The sequence below is a fragment of the Miscanthus floridulus genome, chromosome 18 (genome assembly GCF_019320115.1).
Source record: "Miscanthus floridulus cultivar M001 chromosome 18, ASM1932011v1, whole genome shotgun sequence".
Taxonomy (NCBI): Eukaryota; Viridiplantae; Streptophyta; class Magnoliopsida; order Poales; family Poaceae; genus Miscanthus; species Miscanthus floridulus.
Window position 1 is genome coordinate 74,668,852 of NC_089597.1, and position 8,422 is coordinate 74,677,273.

Consider the following 8,422-nt stretch of genomic DNA (forward strand, 5'->3'; position numbering starts at 1 on the left):
TGCTACCCTGTTCAGCGGAAAGGCACATGAAGATGCTAGTGCTCATCTTCAGAATTTCCTAGAGATTAGCAGCACAATTGTCATCAAGGACATTGCTCAAGATATCATACTACTCCGCTTATTTCCATTCTCACTAGTAGAACCTTCCATGCCATAGCCTTCGTCCCATAGTCCTAGTGCCATACTTGTTTTCCTGTCCTAGAACCTTCCGCGCCATAGCCTTTGCATATTTCAAGTTTCAGAGTCCTGTCGTGTTGAGTTTGTGTCCTGGTCAAGGTCTTGTTGCTAGTTAGGCCAGTGTTAGAGTCCAATTTGTGTGTTTTTCCCCCATCGTTTCCATCAAATCTTGGCTGTTGTGACCAATTTTGCACACATTAGTTCCCGTTTTGTCCTCTAATTCAGAGCCAATTCTTAAAACTGGTCTTGTTTTCGCATACGAACTCTGTTTTCGACGTTCCATATATGCAAATCGATCAGAAATAAATTTCAGATCCATCCATCCCCTGCTGCTTTCAGGGTCGGAAGATTTTTAAATTGGTCAAAAAGTGGTCACAAGATTCTCTTTTCGTGGTCACAAGGTTTTTATCGATTTTGATCTAGTTTTCTAAAAATTCCACAAGCCACATCTTTCACTTGTTTGAGCTCATATTTTCTATGGTTACTTCTTTTGTGCTCCTAAGTAAAAAAAAAATATCAAAAAATAAAATAAAAAAGTCAAAATTTCCCAAAAAAACAATGACAGCCCAAAAAATAGAAAAAAAGAGAGGGGCAAAAGAGGAACAATATTTAGAGGAGCACATAGAGAAGACCAAAGTGAGCTGTGTTAGTGTGTGTTGTCTAGTTCCTTGTTTATGTTGTTGTCTCTATCCACTATACTTGTTTTTCTCACACCTATCACCTTGCTATCCACCATACTTTTGTCACATACCTGGTACTTGCAACACTTTAGACCAGCAACGAGAACAAGTACTTTGGACTATAATTCAGCATTACTTTCTGTTACTGACTTGTGTGCTAGATATACATATTACTCTTTGTGTGCCTTCCAAGCTCCACAAACTCTTCAGATCAGTATAGACAAAGAGCCTTGCAATCTTGATACCACTGCCTCACAGGTATCACGAACCAGCCACCGGTTGTACCGTCCACTGTTTGTGTTGGTAAGAACTTTGTAAGAGCTTGGTAAGATGCTTCCACTTGCTATGAAAAGTGACACCACTACAACCACGTAGTCATTTAGTAGGGATAACTTTCACCTATTTGTTCCTGTTTTTGTGTTTTCAATGGCAGGAGGTGAATAGACTGGAGATAATAATCCTAAGGGTTTCAACGAGTGTGTTAGTCAAGAGCAACTACAAGCTATTGTAGAGGATGCCCAAAAAAGGATGAATGAGGCCATTAGGAAGGCCATCACTGACGCACTCATTGAACTCAACATTGGCAATAGCATGGAGAGATTGGACAAGCGAATTTCCAACCTAACCGACAAGGTTACTGAGTTGGAAACCTTTGTGGCAGGGCAACAACGATGTCTCTAGCAGCAACACCGATGGTCAAGACACTGGTGTATGATGCCAACAGGGAACATAGGTTGAGCAGCTTTCCTGACAAGAGAGATTACGACAACTGTCTTTCGCCGCAACACGACAGGTATGGGTGGTGTCCACCACCACCATCAAGGTAATAATCACCGTGTGCCTGATGATCCTTATGCTAAAATTAAGTTCACAATACCATCTTTTTTGGGTCATTATGATGCTGAGGGATATCTTGATTGGGAGATGACGGTAGAACAAAAGTTTAGTGCCCACCTTGTACCCGAGCAGCATAGAGTTAGACAAGCTACTAGTGAGTTTAAGGATTTTGCCATTATTTGGTGGAATAGGCTAGCTGCACAGGATGCTTTACCTGGTACGTGGGAAGAACTTAAGGTAGCTATGCGTGATAATTTTGTTCCTCCTTCTTATCATAGAGACTTGTATAAGAAATTAATGCGTTTAGAACAAGGAGATAAATCTGTACAGGATTACTATGGTGAGCTCCAAAAGGGATTGATGCGCTATAGTGTTGTGGAGGGAAACGAAGATGCCATTTGTCGTTTTTATTTGGGTTTGAGACATGAGATTTAGGACATTGTTGATTATAAAGAATTTAACACTATCAACCAGTTGTTTTAGTTTGCTATGCTTGCAGAAAAGGAATTGTAGGGGCATGAACAGCAGGGCAAGAGCAAGGTCAGCACCAGTAGATACACGCCATGCTCGGCACCATCTTTGGGGCTGACCAAGCCAACCACTTTTCAGACACCTCTACCAGCGAGCAAGCGACCAACAGCCTCTAGAGTTTTCGCTACACCTAAGGCACCTCCCGCATGACCTTCAGATTCAAGTAAAAATTCTTTGCAAGTGCCTACCAAGAGTTCCTCATCCATTGCATCAATGGGATGCACTTCGGGTATTCAGTGCCACCGCTGCCATGGCATTGGCCATGTGCAGAAGGACTGCCCAAGTCAGCGGGCATATATAGCTACAGAAGATGGTTACATCAGCACCTCTAACATTGAGGATGAAGAAGACCAAGATGCAGATGAGGACGACGATGAAGTCCTTGGTGACGAGGCCATGGCGTCCTATAGGAGCATCATTGTATAGCGGGTGCTCAGCTCACAAGTCCAGCAACCTGAGAAGCTACAACACCATAACTTGTTCTAGATTTTCTTCGTCATCAGCGACCATCGAGCACGTGTCATTATTGATGGAGGTAGCTGCAACAATTTGGTGAGTTCTAATTTGGTCAAGAAGCTTGGCTTGACCACATGCCCACACCCACATCCATACCATATTCAATGGCTAAATGATTCTGGTAAAACAAAGGTAACACAAACTTGTAGAGTTTCATTTTCCATTGGTTCTTATGCTGATTCTGTTGATTATGATGTAGGTACCTATGCAAGCTTGTTCACTCTTATTAGGGTCATCCTTGGGAACATGATAATGATGCTACACACCATGGTAGAAGTAATAAATACACTTTTGTGCATAAAGGAAAGAAAATTACTTTGGTACCTTTGACCCCTGCTCAAATTGTACAAGCTAATAGAGAACGTGCTGCTAGTTTCAATGATGTTCAATCTGAAAATCAGCAAGTTGCTAATTCTATTTTCCCACCTAAAAAGGATAAGTCTACATCTATTTCTAAGGTTGAGGGGATTAAATTGAAGGGTGGTGTTATGCTTGCAACAAAATGTGACTTTGCTAAAATTTCTGATGATGATATTTGCTATGCTTTGGTATGCAAATAAGTTATGTTTTCGCTTGATGATATTGTTAGCTCGGTACCTCCTGCTGTCACTAACCTTTTGCAGGAGTATGAGGACATTTTTCTAGCTGAGATACCTCTGGGACTACCACCTATGAGAGGGATAGAGCATCAAATTGATTTGATTTCAGGAGCAACCTTGCCCAACCGAGCTGCCTATCGAACCAATCCTGAGGAGACTAAGGAAATTCAGCGGCAAGTCCAAGATCTTTTGGACCATGGGTATGTACATGAAAGCCTTAGTCCTTGTGTCGTTCCTATACTTTTGGTTCCTAAGAAAGATGGAACTTGGCGTATGTGTGTTGATTGTAGAGCCATCAATAATATTACCATTCGGTATCAGTCATCCTATTCCTAGGCTAGATGACATGTTAGATGAGTTGTGTGGTTCTATAATTTTTACTAAGATTGACTTGTGAAGTGGCTACCACCAAATTAGAATGAAACTTGGAGATGAATGGAAAACTGCGTTCAAAACCAAATTTGGGTTGTATGAGTGGTTAGTAATGCCTTTTGGTTTGACAAATGCACCTAGCACTTTCATGCGCTTAATGAATGAGGTTTTAAGAGCTTTTATTGGACATTTTGTGGTAGTTTACTTTGATGATATATTAATTTACAGCAAGTCTTTTGATGAATATATGGATCACTTACGTGCTATTTTTAATGCTTTATGTGATGCACGTTTATTTGGTAACCTTGAGAAGTGCATCTTTTGCACGGATTGAGTTTCTTTTCTTGGCTACATTGTAACTCCACAGGGAATTGAGGTGGACGAGATGAAAATTGAAGCCATAAACAGCTGGCCGGTTCCCCAAACCATCACATAGGTGAGGAGTTTTCTTGGTCTTGCAGGATTCTACCGCCGCTTCATCAAAGATTTCAGCACCATTGCTGCCCCATTGCATGAGTTGATGAAGAAAGGAGTGGTGTTTCATTGGGGAGAGGCACAAGAGGAGTCCTTTGACACTTTGGAGGACAAGCTTACACTTGCACCATTGCTGCAACTTCCAAATTTTGGTAAGACTTTTGAGCTAGAATGTGATGCTAGTGGAGTTGGCATTGGTGGTATTTTGATGCAAGATGGTAAACCAGTTGCTTACTTTAGCGAAAAATTGCATGGTCCTATTCTTAATTATTCCACGTATGATAAAGAATTGTATGCACTTGTTCGTTCTTTGGAGACTGCGTCATTATTTGTGGCCTAAAGAATTTGTTATTCATTCTGATCATGAATCGCTTAAGTATCTTCGCTCTCAAAATAATCTGAATCGTAGGCATGCTAAATGGGTTGAATTTATTGAATCTTTTCCTTATATTATCAAACATAAGAAAGGGAAGGATAATGTGATTGTTGATGCTTTGTCTAGAAGATATACATTGCTGTCCCAACTTGATTGTCGGATTTTTGGTCTTCAATTAATAAAAGAACAATATGTGCTTGATCCTAATTTTAAGGATGTGTTTCTTAATTGTAGAGAGGGACATACATGGAATAAGTTTATGATCAATGATTGGTTTTTGTTTAGAGCTAACCGCCTATGCATTCTAGTTGATTCCATTCATCTTTTGTTGTTGTAGGAGGCACATGGAGGTGGATTGATGGGACATTTTGGTGCCAAGAAGACAGGAGGAGGTGCTATCCACACACTTCTTTTAGGCCAAGGATGAGGCGAGATGTAGAGCGGTACTGTGGCTCGGTGTGCCACATGTCAAAAAGCTAAGTCACGGTTGAACCCACATGGTTTGTATATGCCTCTTCCTGTTCCTTCTACTCCTTGGGCTGATATATCTATGGACTTTGTATTGGGTTTGCCAAGGACTAAGAGGGGGAGGGATAGTATTTTTGCGGTGGTTGATCATTTTTCTAAGATGGCACATTTTATTCCTTGTCATAAAAGCGATGATGCTATTCATATTGCTGACCTTTTCTTTCAAGAAATCGTTCGCTTGCATGGTATGCCTTCTACTATTGTTTCATATCGCGATACAAAATTCTTGAGTCATTTTTGGTGCACGTTGTGGAATAAATTGGGGACTAAGCTGCTATTTTCTACAACATGTCATCCCCAAACTGATGGGCAAACTGAGGTTGTGAATAGAACATTATCTACCATGTTGAGAGCAATTTTAAAGCGCAATTTGAAGATGTGGGAAGAGTGTTTGCCGCATGTGGAGTTTGCATATAATAGGGCGGAACATTCAACCACCAAGGTAAGTCCTTTTCAGGTAGTGTATGGTTTTAACCCCCGTGCTCCTATTGATCTTTTGCCTTTACCTACCACTGAGAGAATACATAGTGATGCTAGAGAGTGTGCTGATTTTATTCATAAGTTGCATGAAACAACTAAAGTAAATATTGAAAGAATGAATGAAAAGTATAGAATTGCTGGTAGTAAAGGTAGAAAAGAGATTAAACTTGAACCGAGTGATTTAGTTTGGTTACATTTGAGAAAAGATAGATTTTCTGAGCTGCGTAAGTCTAAATTAATGCCAAGAGCAGCTGGTCCTTATAAGATTATTGAGAAAATAAAGGATAATGCATACAAACTTGAGTTGCCACCCGAGTTTGGGGTTAGTCCCACATTTAACATTGCAAATTTGAAACCTTATTTGGGAGAAGAAGATGAGCTTGAGTCAAGGATGACTCCAATTCAAGAGGGGGAGGATGATGAGGACATCACTCCTTCGGATGTACTAGCTGATCCTCCAACCGTCATGCAAGGTCTAATGACCCAGGCTCGAATGCGTCAACTCAATTTAGAGGTGAGCTTGTTCTTAAGCGATCCTTTTTATACTTTTGAGAATAGACTACTACCTAATGATGTTATCTTGCTTAGGAACATTAGAGAGGGTCAAGAGGGACTAAGAGGACATGGAGGAGGTGATGATGACCAGCAAGGACGTCCAACATGAACCGGAGGCCTAGTCCAACATGATTTCGAGTCTGCCTCAGCCTCCAGGACTAGTCTACCTTAAACTGGTCACCCAGAATGCATCCGGACTCTGTTTTCGATGATCCACATATGGATGGAAACCTTATTTGATAAGGAAGCCAACCCAAGTGGTCTCACATCAAAAGTTCTTCGGAATCAATGGAAATCGTTGAAACAATTTAGCATCCAGAATCTGTCAAGGTGTTGCGACACCGTCTTTTGGTCCATTGGACCTTGTATCGAGTTTGGGCCCATTAGGGGCGTGTCTAGGGGTCTTGCATGACCCTAGAATCTTCAAAAACAACTGCTGCCCCTCCATTAGGGTTTAGGTTTTGCTTAGATTAATCTGTCAGGAATAGTTTCACCGTTCATCGGTTTGTGAGACCCCAACTTTGTGAGTTTAATCATTCATCTACAATTTGGTTGCGTTCTTTCTTGTTCTTGCTTGTGTTCTTCATTGTGCACGCAAGGATTAGCCTTCTTGGTGAGGTCAACCTAGTTTGTGATTCGATTGATAACCAGAGGAGTTGTGGTGCTAAGATTGCAGGGTTCGATCTTTCGATCTGAAGATGGATCGGTGTGTCATTCTCTGCCACAACGATAGTTACCATCACCTGATGGAAGATCGGCATCCCCATCTCCATTATAGATGAAAGTGTATATACTAGTATACAAAAGACTTAGTAAATAAGGAATGACTTAGGAATCTTTTCTCTTAATTAATCTCTTGCCTAGCCATACTACATTTATGAGTATCTATTTCTATCTCTAGAATACTATCTATGCCTTAAATTTACCATTTATTTATTATTTGACTTACCCCTGTTAAAGCATGAGAGTTAATGATCTTATGAAAAGTATACATATTTGTCAATATCTCTAGCCATCCCATCGCTCCTCCCTATGGATAAAATATAAATAACGATACCTGGTATACTCCCGAGAGAAATGCTATAATGGTATATTATCTGTGTGCTTGCAGATACTTACTATATATATAAATGAAGTTACAACTGTTTTCAATAATTACCAACAACGCATTTTTGGTATTATTGCTAGGGATGACAACTTAGTAAAAGTGATGCTAAGAAATGCTAACAAGCATTTCTGGTGCCATTGCTAGGGAGGGGCACAAGGCTAAGAGACTTGAACAAATAAATACTTATTGATGAAATCATAACTATGCACCTCTGCTTTAATAGGCTTACCCTTGTTTGTCTTTGTTCATATCTTATATAGGGTATTGCAGGATTGGTTCTAATTCATCAACAAATTCTATCAATCACAGTCAAACCAATCAAGAGGAAAGCTCAACACTAGTTCTGAAGCTATGGCTGAAAAGACACTACGAGAATTCTCTGCTCCAAGCACTGAGAACATCCGCACTGAACCAACACTCAAAACCAACAACCTTGAGTTTGAGCTCAAGCCAAGACTCGTCAACATGGTGCAAGCTACCCTATTCAGTGGAAAGGCACATGAATATGCTAGTGCTCATCTTTAGAATTTCCTAGAGATTAGCAGCACAATTGTCATCAAGGACGTTGCTCAAGATATCATACTACTCCGCTTGTTTCCATTCTCACTAGTAGAAAAGGTGAAGCAGTGGTTCTACACCAACAAAGAAGACATCAATACATGGGCAAAATGTTCAACAGCCTTCCTAGCAAAGTTTTTCCCTATAGGCAAAACCAATGCCTTACATGGAAAATTTTCCAACTTTCGACAGCAGAAAGGAGAAACCATTCTAGAAGCATGGGAACGTTTCCAAGAATATATTTTAGGCTGTCCTCATCATGGGATGGAAGATTGGTTGCTCATGCAAGGCTTCTACCATGGATTAACTCAAAAAGCTCATAAACAACTATATGCTACTACTAGAGGATCATTTATGTCAGTCACCCTTGGAAAAGCTAAAACTCTCATGGAGAAGATAGCCTCTAATCAAGGTTGGTCTCAATGCAATATTCAAACATGCAATAAGAGCGAAGAAGTACCAGAAGAGGTGTGTGCATTGTCAACCAAGATGGATGTACTATTGATTTGGCTTGAATAGCAAGCCAATTACAAGAAAGATCATTAGGCCATTCAAGATGCTTTTAATTCCCAAAACATTTGTGGAGAATATTTGGGGGTTGATTTCCCCGAATATCAAGAAGACATAAATA

General features: G+C 40.3%; 1 non-coding gene across 1 annotated transcript; it reads right to left on the reverse strand.

Moving 5' to 3' along the window:
- Positions 1–7,949: 7,949 nt before the first annotated feature.
- On the reverse strand, positions 7,950–8,057 carry LOC136525091 (small nucleolar RNA R71). Its single transcript, XR_010776417.1, has one exon. It is a non-coding gene; the product is annotated as a small nucleolar RNA R71 (small nucleolar RNA).
- Positions 8,058–8,422: the final 365 nt, after the last annotated feature.